Source organism: Egretta garzetta, unplaced genomic scaffold (genome assembly GCF_000687185.1).
Source record: "Egretta garzetta isolate BGI_Z169 unplaced genomic scaffold, ASM68718v1 scaffold9, whole genome shotgun sequence".
In the NCBI taxonomy this organism is placed as follows: Eukaryota; Metazoa; Chordata; class Aves; order Pelecaniformes; family Ardeidae; genus Egretta; species Egretta garzetta.
In genome coordinates, this window is record NW_009260763.1 from 1,300,069 (window position 1) to 1,315,657 (window position 15,589).

A 15,589-nucleotide genomic window follows, 5' to 3' on the forward strand; every position below is an offset into this window, starting at 1 on the left:
TTTTAAATGACACAATTTCTTACTTTATTTTTAAAGCACTCTAAATTTAAATGTTCTCAAACCAGTAAATAAACAGGAATATATGCACACAAAACCTAATTCTGTTTCAGTTACACAGTTATGAGTGCAAAGGTGCTGCGTAAAAACCTGATCTCTCAAAATGTGCCTTGCTAAAGATTTCAGTTAGACTAAAAAAGCTTCTTTATAGAATTTTTAAATGCTGGCTCTGCCAAAGTTAGCGAATGACTTGCTGATTTCAGTCATTCAATTACCCTTGAACAGAAAACTTCAATATGGATAGATTAATACCAGTTACTTATGTCACTGGCATTAAGTCATGCTGCTTCTTTCCTTTTTCTTTCAGCATTTTCCTGTAAAAAAGGATCACAATGATTATGTCTTTTTTAGCTTATTTCTTAAGCAGATAATTTATGGAATATCAACTTTACAAGTAAGAACTGGGAGATATTTACATTACCTTTTTCATATATCAAATAATCGCTCTGTTTTTCATGAATGAGAAGTCCTAAGAGAAAGAAGCTACCAGGAATGTTTCAGTAAGCTTCAGGACAGACGCGGGTTTTTGTTTTAAGTCAGGCCATAAATTTAGGTAACCAAATACAGGCTTCTTAGTCAAACTACATGTACCATATAAAGAAAAAAAACAGACCCCTTTAAAAAGAAAGCTATGTAGGAGAAGGACTGAAGAAAGGAAAACTGCATAGCCTCACAAAGTTACTTTTAAGATCAAAGGTTAAAAAAAATAAAATGTCCTTTTGTGATTCTCCACAACAGACCCACCATAACTGTGGCCTATTTTTCAGAGGGTTGTGTGATGTCCTAAATGCACTGCATTGCCTTGCTTAACTTCCAGCAAGGCAAGACACGCTTCTAAGAGTTAACTTGCATTTTTGAAGGACTAATGGATGATGAGTATCCTACTTTCCGCATGCAATTCAAAACCAGGATTCCTCCTTTACTGCCGCCTTTACCTTTTGATGTGTCATGGGTACAATTTTGAACTGAATCATTGTGTTGCAGAAACTTGAGTCCTCTCAAAAAATGCACAACATTTTGACTAATATAGCTTAAGATTTATCTCTCTTGATATACAATAAGCTCTGGTTATTCATATAAAGTATAAAGCCATATAAGATTCTGATATAATATTGCTGAAATCAACAAAACTAGAGAGAGCAAAACCATGAGACATTTCATTTCCAGAAGACCCATCGACATTCATTTCTTTTATAATACATCGACAATATTATTCATAACACTAACATTGGAGTACTTTCTTGGCATTTTCTTTGCTCAAAGTCCCTGCACTTTTCAGAGATTTACTTATTGCAAGATTATTCAACAGTGTGCAGTACAACTGATGTTACTGGTTAAACAAAAAAAGGTACAAAAATGCAAAGCACTGTAGTTTTTGCTGTAAAGAAGTCGAGCTTTCCAATTCTACACATGTGCAATAAGTTAAAGAAAAATATTAACAGGTGACACTTAGGGCCAACCATCCCTTCCACGCATTTACTTGTAAAAGAAATGGAGTACTAAAAAAAGCAGAGATATTCAGAATGAAATCTTAATTCCACTGACTTCATCGCGTGGGACTAGGTTTTCACCCTTGGTGACTTAGAGCCAAGCCCATAGCGCCAGAAATGCATGGGGAGGGAGAGGATACGGTACGCAGACAGTGGCACTGAAATCTCAGCAGCGTCCATTCCATACCAGCTCCCTCCCTAAGAGATATTTTCTAATGCTACCTTTAGTAAAGAGCCACATTTTTTTCCTCTATTCTTTCCTAGTCTGCAATACCCTAAATCTAGGAGAGCACTTTCTTTAAAATGCACAGGAGAAATGGTACTTTTTCCACCAAGTGATGGGAAAGCACGAAACGCTTCTGTCCCTCACTTCTGACTTGCATCCAAGAGGATACTTACCCTCCTCGGACGTCAAAGCTACTGCACTGCTAGTAATTCATGCTCAGTGCTCCAGCAAAACACAGTTGGGTGATCAGAACCCCACTTGCCATAACACGGACAAAAGGCACTTATTCAGTGATGACAGGGAGCAAAATATTATTTCCAAGCCAACGTACCTTGGGAACAATTCCAACTACACGGATCAACTTTTCCAGAGTCAAGAAATTTCCACGTCTAGATTAATAAAAAGATGTTTTTGGCTCTTTGTAGAGAAACTTTTTCAGTTTTGACGCTTTTTTTTTTTTTCTTATAAAATGACCACTTCGGTGTTTGGTACGGTGGAAGCAGACCTCCCTTCCTGACTCAGTCACATCTAACATTAAATCCTCATCAATTTTTGCTCCTTGGGAGATAACTGTCAGTAGAATGATTTGTGCTAAGTGTGCCTATACCTTCATTGCTTGCTTAGATGTTCACTGTTAAGCGTGGTAATATTTCCAGCAGGATGTAGACGGATGCCTGTACTGCTATTGCTCGTTCAGTAAAGCTGCCTTTCAAAATCCCCACCGCAACAGCAAGCACAGCACAACCATGTAAAGCATCACAGGCGCTGCCTATATACAGCTTATGAATCATATCTACAACCAGGATAGTAACTCATGCTCATTCTCCTATGCTGGTGTTACAGTATATTACAGAACTTTCTCCAGCGGTCTAAAGTGTCGTCGCAGATAAGGCCATAGGAGCAAAGGGACACGCGGGGCTCTCTCTCCCAGCGCTGTTATTCCTCTCATGTACCTGACCGAGATTGGCAATTTTCTTTTTCCTCAGGAACTAAATCTAGGTTTTTATCTGCTACTTGGGAATTCTTAATTGGTTTTAATCGCTTTTGTAGCTTTCTCATTGTAGCTTTTTAACTGCTCACAACCCTACATGATAACGATGAACATGTGCCCACCTACATTCAAAAGGACTGCTGGACAAAAAAAAAAAAAAAAAAAAAAAGACTATTTCAAAATTTCTTCCTCTCTGTCTATCTAAACTATTCACACAGAAACTCAGCACTATCATAACTTATCCTACAATCATATATCTGGATTTAAGACTTTAAGGCAGGGTGACACTTGGCCACTCACAAGCTGTGTCTGTCCCCAGGGAGAGCAGGCAGTTCCCTTCTCAAGGATGCAGCACAAGCTCCTAGACTAGGGGTTTTTTGGCAGTAAAATTGCAGCCTCCATTTTCTCTTCTATATTAAAGATCTTAATGTAGCCAACAGCAACAGTATAAAAATCACGGCGCTCTGGAAGGGCACAGAAGCGCAGAAGAGTTCAAGAGGCTCCTTTTACATCCTCCCCTATGAATACATTCAGCACAGAACTGAAATAATTTGAGCTTGTGTGTGTACATAAAACATCAATAAATACACACTGGTTTACAGGCCTTTTAGCTATTAAAGTAAGCCTGTAAGAAAAGAAAAAAAAAAGTGGTCCCAGCATACAGTATTTTAAAAACTTCAGTGAGCCATTAAACATGTAAGCATAGATTTTTCTGGTTTGTACTATATTTTTTCCTCTATTCTGCATAGATTTTTATATGCCATGGACCACTCTTCTCCAGTCATGCTACCCTCAACTATGTCTGTTGCTCTAAACTGATGGTCTAGCCAGACCATTTCTAATGGCCATCTTGAAATATGAAAGGCCAGGAAAAACGGAACAACATGCTTTCCTGAATCAACACTTTACAACCCCAAACCAACCCAGTGAAGTAAGTTTTTAAGTAAATAAGACAAGCTACCAAGTCTCTGCTTCAAAGAAGTAAACCCGACATAGAATGCAACTAAAAAACTCCACATTATTCTTTTCCCTGGCTTGCCAGAGAGCCTTAGTATGCATTAAGTTGCTATACCTGTGGCTGATAAAGGATTCTAGCATCCATTGAAGTGTTTTGAGAAATGATGCCAAAGATCAAGTGCCTTCAACCACACAAGAAGTTTTTTATAGCTCTAAAGCCCTGGAAATTGGAAGAAAGGTCGTTACCACGCTTTTACAGGGGACTCCTGGGCACGCCACCCTAAATTGCTGTTCAAAGCTCCACTTACTTGAAGTTCTAAAGCAACTCGTAACTCATTCAGAATAAAAGATAATGCCAAACAAAATAAAGTAAGGTAAACACAGTATTGTTAGGTTTTCAAGCAGAAGAGAAGTTAAATATCCTTGAGTTGGTAATTGCTATGCATGGTTGCCTTATTCTAGAGTCCTGCCACAGATCATCTTTACCAGACTAGAGTGAGAGTTTCAAAGCACTGTAAAGCCTATTAATATGGAAGGGAATTTTTTTTACATCCATGTGAATTAAGCAACAAGTTGGCGATTTAACATGGTATAATATAAAGGCCGACTCATAGACTCATTTAGGTTGGAAAAGACCTTTGAGATCATCGAGTCCAAACCTTAACCTGTCCCTGACATCCCACCACTAAACCATGTCTCCTCTGGACATGTTCCAGCAATGCAACAGTAACAGCTTTAACATTTACCCAAAATTGCTTCAGGGAAGTTCATAGTTTTGATGTCCTCCTAAGTCATCATTAGTTATGCTTACATTCCAGTTAAAAATGCTGATGTTACTGAACTCTAATATGGTATTAGAGAGAAAAATGGAAAAATATCACCACATCACAGACCAGAAAACATAGGATATGCAGCCCACGGAAGGCTTTTTTGCCCTCCTCACTATTTGGAGCAAAACCTCATTTCTATCAGCTCCATGGGCTATCAGAAATGTGATGTCAGAATCACAACACGGTCCTAATCAAAGCACTCTGAATTAAAACTGTATTTCTGAAAATGCAAGCTGCACCTTAAAGTAAGTATAAACACAAACTATTTCCTCCCCCTAGGAGAATGATTTCTAAGACCAAGATATATGAACAAGCGAACAGGAGGGGAGTGCACAGCAAAGAGAAAATTTTAATTCTGCCTCAGTGCCCGTATTTTTGGTCTTTTTCAGAATTAGTGTATGGAAGGGCGACCACATTGTTCGAAGTTATAAATCGCAATGAATGAACATGGATGCAACAGCAGGACAATGACACTGGAGTTCAGCCTCAGGCATATGAATATTTGCCTGCCAAATTAAATATCAGAACATGGAAAAAATGTCCTCAGTAAGTACACTAGGAGCATGCCTAACACCATACGCTCGACTGATTAAGGTGAATCCTATGCTGAACTTGTTCAGTAGCCAAAACTTCTGATATCACTGAAGGCACAATGACTTCCAGTGTATTCTGCCACTTTACTACTTTATTGTCCTGAGATAAACTCCTTGTGCCTCTTCAGAAATGTGCATAAGAAATGGAAAAAAAAAAAACTCACACTCGGCTGCACACTTGCCTACCCCACCAATGTAGGAAAACCAGCACAGACAGGAGAACACAAGTGGGGTTTGATGCATCTGGAAGAAATGCTGCCTATCAGACAGCACAGCTGAAAATGGACAGGAGGGGGTTATTTTGCTTTGGTGCCAATTCAATATATTACTTGAAAATAAGTAACTCTATAGAAAACATACAAGTTAATGCCAGGCAGTCTCAAAGTTGCCCACCGTCTCGAGCTTTCCCTGGTCCATCCACCACGAGCTGGTTACTGGAACACGCCTGTCGTCCTACCCACCCTTGCCATCTGGGAACTCTGATCCCAACGCAGCAAAGCTGGCAGGCGTAGCGCACGCCAAGAGGGCAGGCATTTATTCTCATGCCCTGGGAACGGCCCCGCCTTCCTGGTGGACTTGTTCTCTCACTTTAATTAAAGACTCTTAATGAGGCAGCACTTACTGTCCCTCTCAGTGCCTATGGAAACTGCCAAGCTCATTCTTGCCTCCACCTCTCTAGAAAAAAAAAAAAAAACAAAACCCAAACAAACAGCTTTGGCTCCTGCCAGCAGCGAGGGTGTCCCACAGTGCATGGGAAAAGCTTACTCCAACCCATAATTTTCAGTCAGGACAAATCCAAAGGCCAGTAGGCAGTGCACACTCTCAGTTTGTAGAAACCCAGGTCCAAATCTGCACCAGTGGGATTCAAGCTTGGCTTACCCATTTGCCATCAGAAAGCAGCGCAGCCAGGGTGTTGGTTTCTGTCCCACTCATGCAGAGGATGAGACATGGCCCCAAAAAGAGGAGCAACCTCACAGCTGGGACATCTTTTTGCACGGGTGCCCACTCCTGTGTAGACCTTTTCATGAAGTGTTCCACAGAAGCTGAAGAGACTTCAAGCTGAGCTGCAGATGAATAAGACTTTTTGATTTTTGTTGTGTCTAGAGACTGGGGTAATTGGACATGTAAACACTGTGTTTACAACTTTAGAGAGTGCACTTTGGGGCAGATTTTATAAAAATCTACGACAATCTTTGAGCACTTCATTTTCCAACTTGAATGTTATTTTAGGATTTGGGGGTTGTTTGCTTATTTTAAGAAATGCATTTGGGAGTTTTACACAGTACAGACAGACTACTGTGACCCCCGTTTAATATTTGGCTATATTCAATTCATTAAACCATTTTTCTCTCCTCAGTACTGAATTTATTCCAACCTAGAGGAACACAACACTCCCTTGTAGCCTGAACTGATAACACAGGCTGCTATTATAATGATTTTTCTGTTTGCATTTTAGGTAGATATGTTCCTCCCTATGTCCACCAAATATACAATAAGCATGCGTACAGTCTCATAAATAAATCAGACTTTACAACATGGTAACACCAAAGAAAGCTTCTAAGAAGTCCACTCATCTTTTGCCACTTTTCTTATAGTTATGAAATAAGACTTCTGTATGGGTCATAGGTGTCAAAACATGAAACAAGATGAAAATTAAGATACTTCCACACAGCGAGTCAAACTGTGTAGTAACAAAGACACTTCAGTGTAGCATCCAGAACAAGTTTGGCCTCGAAAGGTTAGCGTGGAGGAAATACAGGCACTACCCTGAGAACATTCATTGCTTGTTGGATTTTGGTTCCCTACTGAAAGCAATACAAGCTCAGAAAAACACCAGCTCTGCCAGACAAATACAACCACCAAGTCCCTACAGCTGAGCTCACCAGCCCCAGGAACGGTGCAGGCACTGCAACAGAGAATCTCAGGGGCAATGAGGGGCAAAGGCCTGGAAGGGGGCACACAGTGGAGGAGTACAAGGCACAGAACTTGTTCTTCTATTTACAAAAGAAAACAGAAAATCTCAAATGTTTATTGCTGTCTCCAAGCTCTTTAAGATAACAAATAACTCTTAGTTTGATAATTAGTATGTCACATTAAATTCATAAGTCAAATTCCTAATATGATTTTTTTTAATATTGATTTTAGTGAACTTTTCTGTATCACTGGTGAATCTTAGTTTTTTAAATATTTTTTGTAGTAGATAAACTTCAGTTTTTATTGGTGAATAATATAGCTTTATTTCCTTTGAGAAATCTTGGGTTTGAACGTTCTGTCTATTTACTTTTATTTTCTTCACTGCTTATCAATAGTATGCAAGACTTCAGACTTGCACAGCATGAAGTAGAAGCATTTTTGCTGCATCATAAATTGGGGAGGTTGCTGAACTACATATATTTATATTTTATAAATACAAGGAACATCTTAATGCACCTTTGATTCAAGTCACTGAACGGCAACTTTATGTTGACGATATTTGCCTTACTACTCCCAACTCCTTACTTAGGAAATAACATTGTTCTTTTCCATTATTATGGCTTATTTCTATATGTTTTGATTTTCTTTTTCTTTAAATCACCGCTCTTTTTCTATGGTATTATTATACATTTTATGCCCAACTTGAATTTACTTCCCTGTGTTTATTCCAGCATTTCCTAGATCATACTCCTAGTGACAGAAGCTGATGTCGTGATCGATAAAACCAGGCTTTTATATCTTTTGATTCCTGCTAGGTGGGCTAAGAGTGAAAGTGGCAAACAAAGTTAAGTAAGATAGTAAATGTAGGATTACACTGTGTCAATCTTTCATCTCTTCCAATTTTACTGCCTATTATGACTGTGCCAAAGCAAAGTTAAAAAACATTAATTCAGATTTGATAATTTTCTTATGTTATCTGAACAACCATACTCCTATACCTGCATGTTCTAGCATGCCTTTTGCTTAGGTATCCATGTTATCATTAATCCAAGAGCCTCTTTGTTTAGCCATTCCACGAAATGGTACTCAACAGTGATAAAAGTCTGTGTCCTATAAAAAGCTGTCCAGGCTGGCCTGTGCTCAATCATCTTTATAATCAACTTGGAAAAACATGTTTGAGTCATCTTCTGTTATTTCTCCAATTGAATAGAGAATTATTTCAAACTTCATTTCTATAATTAAGGAGTTCTAATAACTTATACCTCAAATTCCTCCAACTTCTGAAGATGTACAAATTCCATGATATCTCAATGCTCAGTTCAAAAGGCAATTTGCTTCAACACATACTATGAGAATGAAATCATTTAAATATAAATGAGTAACAGTTACACTGGAAGCATTGCTTTCAATGAAGACAGACTTCAATAGAGGTTTACAGCCTGTTCATTAAAGTAAATTTTAAGTGGCACCAGCACAAGGTTTGACCTTAACTCACCGTAATTTCAAAATAAACCCAAGAGACCATTTCAAGTTATTAATTGGTTCCTATTGCACTCAGTACAGACAGAGATGCATAAACCCAGTCTTGGAAATATTTTGGAGTACTGGATTGCAATCACTTCCTCAAAGCACCACAAAGAGCCATGGAGGACTGTCACAGCTTCACTAGGAAGAACTTCAGCTCTTGAGAAAACTGAAATACTAGGACTGTTTGGAATATCTCAACATCCTAAATTCTAAAGACACATAATGCAATAGTACAAAAAATTATTCAGTTCAAACATTCTGAAAGCATTTTGCTGGAAAAGTGAATTTTTTTTGTTAGGACTCTAAAATAATAGTTATTTTAGACAGTTCCTGTCCAATAGCAGGCTTAGGGCTATTTTATTTGCAATCTTCATACTGCTGAAATCATTGACATTTTTTGTTGTTGTTCAAGGTTGGGGTTTTTTTTTTTTTTGTTTTGGCAAATTCTTTCTACGGTAGCCTGCTTTAGAATAAAATTGCTCTGGAATTCTTACATCTTTGAAAAGCATTCCTAGACATATCCACTTTTCCTTTTGCTGAAATGCTTCTCACAAAAATAGTTCATCTAATAGTTTCTCCTAATGTCACACACTAGCAGGAAATTACACCACTTACTGGAGATCAGGCCTTATTTTGCAGCAGCAGGAGGAAATCTAAAGCACCACCAGTCCAAATAGACAAAGGTTATTATATCCAATTTTTAGATACTGAACTGAACAATTGAAAAAAAAAAAAAAGATCATGCAACTCAATCCTCAGAAACAGGTTATTCCATTGAATTTGCTGGGACCTATCCCCTGATTAATGTCAATCTTTTGTAAGACAAACTCCTGTGCAACTCTGAGAAACACCCCGAGTCCTCTGGAAGGACTCCTAAGGACTGAGCTCTGTTCACCTTTACATTTCTTTGGTAGCTGACCCAACATTCCCTGTTCCCCAGATCCTCACAAGGCGTAGCCAGAAAGCCCAGACACAAAGTAGCTTCTGGGCTATAAGAAAAGAAACCAAGACAGAAACCCACAATTAAACCAGAATTGCTCTGTTCTTGCAAGAATGAAAAAAATACGTTCCTTTTTACATCTGTGCAACCCTCTACAAAAAACATCGTGCCGACTTCATCGTTATTTTAGAGACAGCAGTGATCTTTACCAGATTAGCTAATACCTTTCTTTAGTCATATGTATTTCTTGTATTTTAATAACAGCATACATTTTCATAGCGTACACTGCTATAATGTTACTGATGTACACAAAGATCAAAATTCCTAAATGAAATTTTAAATTCCTTAAATGAAAATATTCAAATTAAGTAAGCATTTTCCTTTTTACGGTAACTTAACAATTATTTCTAGAGAATAGGTAGAAACCACCAAGACCTTCCTGTGACGTACATTTTCCAGTATTTGCAAGATCAGCGTCAGATGGTATCTGCTAATTCCCTACATTTATTTTGTTTCTACAGAAAATAGTGACCACCATATTATTATAACCATAACACAACTTTCCCACACCTAGGCCCATAGAAAGGAGGAATGGTAGAACACATTTGATGTGCAAGCCCTAAAAAACAGGAAATGAAAAATCAAGTCAATACACACATCCTAATCCTTTCCCATCAGGCACATATCTTCAACGACAACCTATAAATTTCCCCAGCGATCTTAATTCTGTTCGCCTCAATTTCCAACTTCTAAATATATTCTCCACCAAATTGCCTTCACTTCTCAGAACACTAGTATCAGTTTTGTGAAAGAGATTGGATAAAGACAGGCAAGAAAGGTGACTTGAATAACAAGAAAGAACATTACATATTGTACTAATGCCAGTTCAGTGCTGACAAAGTCTTGCAGTCAAGCAGTTGCTATTTATTGGACCCAAATGTGCCAGAAATTAAGCAGAATTGCCTCTAATGTTCAAAATATGTGCACATGATACACAGAAACTACATAAAACCAGCAAACAGCAAGAACTGTGTATTGTATTAGTGACTATTCAAAATTCAGTTTTAAAAACAAAAGCTATTTGTTTCATGCTTACATGAAATTTCTCTCAAAATTGTGTAATTCAAAATGTTTTTAATGAAACACCACACAACATTCTTAAGATTGCCATGAAATTTCCAGCCATACCCAAATTTCAAAAACTCTCTTCTAATACATTATGTACAAACAAAGTGTTTGAGATTTCATATTGAAAGGCCACCTACTTTTAGAGGAAATACAGGTTTCATTTAAGTCCTTCCTAAAACAGAATCTAAGAAGTCTCTTAAAATTTTATGTTGCTTAGACCACAATAAGATTCATAAGACCTTCAGTGTAAGTTTAGCTTCCAAATATATTATATCCCAGAGTAAAAGAAGTAATTTTGAAATAACATGAAAAGATGCTGGTAAAGACTTCTTAAAGAAAAAGAAGACCACCTTTTAGTTGGTTCTACACCTTTCAATAACTACTCGTTGAAACCAAATTATTACCTACAGCACTCTTTCAAGTGATGATGGTTGGTTACTGCAGGATTACAGCTTTTTGTTTGGATTCCTTATCCTCTTTACACTGCAAGGTCAACAGAAGAGCTCCATTTGGAAGGAACTCGTCTTCCTACAAAGAGTTCGATACAGCTATGCTCAAAAGCTCATCCCAGTAAAAGCAACCTAGAACAACAATCCCTTCATTTGCAAGAAAAAAAAAAAGCAACACATCACAACTTGAATTGGAACACTGATGACACAGTAGCAACTACAAATAACTGTTGTATCAGATCTCTTTATCAACCATTGCAGCATGAAAGCCTTCTAAAATCAAGGATAGGTTCTTCATGCGTCTCAATTCATTTTCCTTTGTAGAACCTAATGCTTCATAGTCCCCTACTAAGTCTTGTGCTGCTTTCTGAAATGGTGTCACACCATCATCTTCAGTTTGTTGATAAGACAAGAATGGTAAGGATGAAGTGGGATTGCAAGCTGCTGCTCTATAAGGTATCTTTTTACCACAGGGGCACTACTGAAAGACAGCCATGGATTAGAGCTTAACCTAATTTCAGAAACATCGCTTTAATTAGAGAAACAACACACATATAGGTTGGTCAACCTCACCGGTAGGTAGCTCTCGAACAGTAGACACTTAAATGGTGAAACATAACACATTAATTAAAATAAAGCAATTACAAGATTAACAAAAGTGAAAAGTAGAATAATACAGCATGCACTTGCTACCCTGCTGTAGGTTCCTAAGACCAAGATCCCCGGTGTCTCCAGTTGCTGGCACCTGCACACACAAGCCCCTGCTCACAGTCCCACTCCAGCTGCTGGGACAGACATCCACCCCAACTTATGCACCACTACAGAGACACATGCAATGCAAATCCCTCCAGTAACTGGGCTTCGACACCGCAGCCTACCCAGTGGCTCACCCTGGATCCTCCATCTCCCTTGCTGTCTCACTGTCAGACACACACCAATGGGTCTCTCAGTTGACCCCAGACCCCATGGTCTCTCCAGTAGCTGGCCTGAACATCCTGGTTCCTCCAGTAGCTAATTTCTCCACCTCTCTCTGAGACACACACATACAAATATACACACACCTGGCTCACTTAACCTACCCACAGCTAGTCCAGCTTGATATTTGCTAGTGACAGACACCAACACACTCACATGCTGCCAGTCTGGCACCCCAGGCCCACTGGCTCCCATGACCCACACTCTGACACTCCAGTGGCTGGCACTCAGACCACCATACACACACAAGCACACAGAATAGAAAGAGTCTTGCCCAGGAAAACAGTTAGAAATGGAGTTTAAGGAGCAGACAGGACACATCATGCTGATCAGGCAGAGGGCACAGCCAGTCATACCAACCAGCCTCTTCATATGCAGCCTGTCCTTTTTATCTCCTTAGCTCTCTATTTTCCCATATCTGTTCCTCCCCAAACCACCTTGGTCCCCACCTCTCCCCACCTTTGGTTCCTCCTCTAAACATCCCGTAACTCTCGCATTCCAAAATGCTCCTCCCTGCATCCCATAATAAGTCCCAAACGCTGGCAGGCAGCAACCCCACTCGGTCTGCAGAGTAGTCCAGAGCATCCCTGACTCCTGGTGCTGGGTGTCCCTGTCCCGGCCCACAGAGCTGAGGCTGGGGACAGCCCCTTGCAGAGGCTGAGTAGTAGGCTCCATTTCCCAGACTGGTTTATTGGGGTTCCCCTGCCTGCCGCCATGCCTCTGGGCTCGTTTGCACATGTGTGTGTGCACGTCCATGTGTGTGGAGATGAGCCTTTTATCACACAACTTAACAGAATCTGCTCCGTTTCCCTTTTTCCTCCCTCTCATCCCTCTTTGAAAACATCCTGTTTCTTTTTTCTTTTCCTTTTTTTTTTTTTATTAACAGGGACAGAAATACTGGATTTACATTCTTTTATATTACAAGTGATTAATTGTACTGATAATTTCCACACCCAATGCCTCATTATTTTGGAAGTGACATCTCAGTGGGCCCTTCTCCAAGGCTTCTCCAACTGTGCTCCAACCGTATGCCTTAAGCAAAAGTTTAGTGCCATCCCTGCTGAAGATGACAGGTTTTGCAAGCTTTTATACGCAATCCAATCAATATGAAGTATTAACTGTACCTGTAGTGAATTTATCCTGTCATCTGTTGCTCCCTTCAGAACACCTGTTGAGCTCACATATGAAACACCAGTACAAAGGGCAAAGTCATCTCCTGTAGAGTTTTAACTACACCACGTCATCCCGTTCTTAGTTTTTGGTGTTTGAGAAGTAAGAGAAAATGTCTACTTAATGCAATAATGTGCCCCTTTAAAACATTCTGTATTTGTCACAGAACAAATCTTACTTAATAGGCTCTCCAAACACTACTTTTAATCTCTCACATACAAACCGAAAACTGTTCAATATAGTTCTCTCCTACAGTTCATGAGTGAAAGCCATAATTTCCATTTGTACTCTTTTCCTTGAAGTGAACATCACCATGAAGCATTTGTGACAGTTAACTTTTAAAATAACCTATGTACTTTTATTCACCTTATTTCTATGACGAGAGACCTCACAGCAAGGATGGAATAACGATATGGAAACTAACCATCTAATCCAACTGGATACACTTTATTGAAGTCTTATTACTTCCATGTGTAAGAGAAAACTAAAGCCAACTACAATCCCCAATCTTTGGCATTCTTAGTATGCATTGTATCCAGCAGAAGAGAATTTCACTTTTCGCTTTTATTTTTACAGCACGGTGATATTAGACATACGGACTTAACTTGATCATTTAGAGATCAAGTGTTTTAACTGAATAAAAAAGCAAGGTCTTTATTATGCCTAAAGCAATACTGTTCTTTAAAAAGTTGTAATGCTTTCTAAATATTATTCTAATCTCTTTTGCAGTACGAATATTCTTAAAAATAACTGGTATCAAAGTTTTAGTATGGATGATAAAATCCTCAAGAATGGATATAAAGAATAATGACAATATGGTTGTAACACAGATTCAAGTCAACCAATTTATATGAAAGAAACTCACCATGGATAAATTCAATGCCAGAGAGTTATATTCTAATTTATTCTGAGGTAGGATGTGTGATAAATTAACTAATAGTTCTCAAGATACAAATATTAGTTTCCTAAAAAAATAAGAGTATAAAACTAGGAGCTACTACCATGAAACAAATATTTGCTTTCAGTATTGACAGAAATAAATAGCCCTTTATTAAAAGCATTTTAAACTTTGTTTTCTACATAAGTTGTATTTGTCAAGATAAACCTCTGATATGAAAAACAACCCCGAGACGGATCAATCAGGTAAGTTCCTTTCTTAGCACAGATCTGAGGAGATTAAGAACTAATTCTGTAGTTTCAGCAATACACTGAGCATCCCATGCTCTTCCAATAATATTTACTCGTAAGGCTTTTTTTCTTTGCAACTCACTTTTTTCTCCAACACATATCCTTTCCTTTGTTATGCCAGTAAATTATGAGATTGCTGCATGGCTTAGAGTAGTTTTCTCCTCCAGTGTTAATAACAACACAAGACACTAAAAGACAGGCTCTTTTGGTTGAGTTTATTTCACATTTTTCTAAGAATTTAGAGAAAAAACATCATTTCCAACACTCATGGTCGGCAATACTTTATGACTTTATTAGACCTATTTTAATCAAAGAGGCTACCTATAAAAGAAAGGAGGTCAAATACTCATTACTTAGAAGGATGATATATATTTGGTTCTTAACAGAGAAAATTTTGGTAGAAGAAAATTAATGACCTTCATATAATTATATTAAAATTAGTACAATTACTCTTGAAAAGAAATTGTATCACATAGATCAAGAAACATAGTTTTCTGACTCCCTATGCATATTTAATTCAAAATTACATTCCCAGAACAGTTAACTCTATTCCTTCTTACAAAAAGGCTCATTCCCAAGCTTTAACTACTGCCTGTATGGTTTATATTCTGTGAATTTTAGAATCCCATTTGTCTGTAGTCCTATAATTAGTATAATATATATATTAATATATAACTACTCTAAGAATAGAATAATCAGAAAATAGCAATCAGATGGTGATGGACAAGTTAGTTTAGATGTTTCTATAAACCAGTGTCACTGATATGCATAGGAAAGAAATCAAGTTAAGGAGGAAATCTGTATGCAAGTACAGATATAAAATGTGTCAGAAAGCTCAAAAGGACTTGAAAAAAGTTAAAGCGTAATGCTGCAGACAACTGATACCAATTTATATCTCAGCCTTTCAAAGCTGTTCTGTGTATATAAGCTCTACACATGAGTGAGCATCACCACAACTATACATGAACCACTTTCACAGACTGCTTTCCTAATGAGGTCTCTGAACACTATATCTAACACCACATTATACATTACTGAACCTGGGTGCTTTTTCTGTGTCCGATTTCAACATTTTATATATATTTTTAAGAAGCTTTGGGAATAAAAATATGAGAAAGGTAAAAAAATTACATTAAAAACAAACTATACATAAA

General features: G+C 38.1%; 1 protein-coding gene across 1 annotated transcript in view; it reads right to left on the minus strand.

Annotated features, from left to right (window-relative positions):
- Positions 1 to 15,589, minus strand: part of BCKDHB (branched chain keto acid dehydrogenase E1 subunit beta) — a 135,425-nt gene that overhangs the window by 38,573 nt on the left and 81,263 nt on the right. The window lies entirely within an intron of this gene.